Source organism: Aplysia californica, unplaced genomic scaffold, assembly GCF_000002075.1.
Source record: "Aplysia californica isolate F4 #8 unplaced genomic scaffold, AplCal3.0 scaffold00234, whole genome shotgun sequence".
NCBI classification, from domain to species: domain Eukaryota; kingdom Metazoa; phylum Mollusca; class Gastropoda; order Aplysiida; family Aplysiidae; genus Aplysia; species Aplysia californica.
This window is the reverse complement of record NW_004797504.1, coordinates 117777-119747: the sequence shown is the minus strand read 5'-3', so window position 1 is coordinate 119747 and position 1971 is coordinate 117777. Positions and strand designations below refer to the sequence as shown.

The window sequence follows — 1971 nt, the reverse complement described above, 5'->3', positions numbered from 1 at the left end:
TCTCTCTCTCTCTCTCTCTCCTTCTGTTTCTCTTTCCAAACTATTAAACCCCAATACGTCTCAGTCTCCCACCTCTCAATTACACCTCGCCCTCTCGTTTATTTTTCCATTTCTCCCATTTGGATGTTAGTTTCCTCATCCCTCAAGTCAATGTCCCTGCGTATTAACATCATCATTATTCCGCTTCGCTATGCGCACTCTCTGTTTCCTCTTCGTACGTCGTACCAATGCGCCTGTGGGTTTAGTTTTTTTATGTTTGTTCTTTCTTCTGGTTTCTTTTTTTTTTCTTTTTTTTTTGAGGGGGGGGGGAGAACCGGAAAACAATCCTAAGCCAAGATGATTCTCGAGTCGATAAAACCCCAACAGTATCATAGTTAACCCCAATTAATGGGGGCAAACGGAAATTCCGACCTCCTTTTCTTTGAATAAAATGTTGTGTCTCTCAATTCGCTCATTCATGACACCATGACGACTCAGAAAATGTCCCAAATGTGAGTACTAGGTCAAAATATAAGCTATTTCGTATAACGCAGGTTTCTGCTCAACGGCAAGCTGTATGCATTTTACAATCTAGTATTATAGCTAATAATCCAGCGGGATCTGAAGGCATTCTGAAACAGTCTCAACTTCCTGAGCGAGAAGCATTCAGAGCAAGTTACCATTTTACAGGCCCAGCGCTAGAAGATTTACGATGACAAGATGGTCCACTGTCTATCGCCAGGTACCCATTTACACCTGGGTGAAGTGAGGAAAGCTCATCTAAAGTGCCTTTTCTAAAAAGCAATGTTACGAACGAATAAACACAATGTCTTTAAATAGACTTTTCTTGTTGTTTATGATGTCAGTCGAGACAACTATGACCCGTAAACAACAAAGAGACACACGTACAGGTCACACAGAGACGAAGGAATACAATCGGATACATAAATTACGGTAATGAGAGCAAGTGGATCTACTTGAATATCAATTGACCTAAATCAGTGAAAACTGATATAAAATATATACCACTTTAGTAACTGGTTCTTTCATTTAAGTGTAGGTTTTGAGCTTCCTTTGTGTGTGTTTGAAGAAGGTGGCACCAAAAGTAGGTGGTGTTTGTTGTTTGTGTGTGTGCATTTGTTTGTTTGTGTGTGTGTGTGGTGTGTGTGTGTGTGTTTGTGTGTGTGTGTTTTTGTGTGTTTGTGTGTGTGTGTGTGTGTGCGTACGGGGTGGGGGGCAGTTATGCTGGTGCCGGCAGTGGCATGGTGGAAAGTACTCTGTAAACACTGTCTCGTAAAAACATACTTTACGATCACCTACTTTACTTTGTATCTGATAATATGTCTCACTTAATGCTAATTCGAATTTAACAGAATTTTAAAAAGGTGAACATCTGTGTATTATGGACGACTGTACACTGTAGGGGAAGATGGTTTAAACGCAGGTCTAGAAGGATAGATTGCAAGGATGGGCAATCGATGGTACTTTGTACTTTTGTGACAATTTGCCAAATGAATAGATTTTCGATCAAGTACGTTATTTTTGTACGACTATTTGTTGGTTATATCACTGAAATATGAATTGATGATTGAGAGACTCCAAACACGAATCGAGGACTAAAATCGTCACGTTGGTAGTTGGTAGCAGTAGAAAAAAATGTCATAATATAATTATTGGCTCAGTTTGGCTCCCGGTGTCATATGTTGTGTCTTTGGGAAAAGCTCTTTACATGAATGTCCCACAAGACTCGGTCTTTTCGGAGATTGGCGTTAAAATCGGAGGTCCCGTTTCCTAATAACCTGACAGTGTTGATAGGGGGTTGCTAAGCCCATACCACTTCGTTCGTAGTCAACGAATTATTGGAGATACTGTAATAGCACTTTACTGAATTATGTTTAAATAACGGACCGTGAGGTTTTGTCCTAATAAAATAACAAGTAAGTTTTTAAAATACGTCAGGAATCTGTATTGTATAGATATCTAAGGCAATTA

The 1971-nt window shown here is 39.6% G+C and overlaps 1 protein-coding gene across 1 annotated transcript in view; it reads left to right on the top strand.

Annotated features, from left to right (window-relative positions):
* Positions 1 to 1971, top strand: part of LOC101856102 (sex peptide receptor) — a 60694-nt gene that overhangs the window by 34836 nt on the left and 23887 nt on the right. The window lies entirely within an intron of this gene.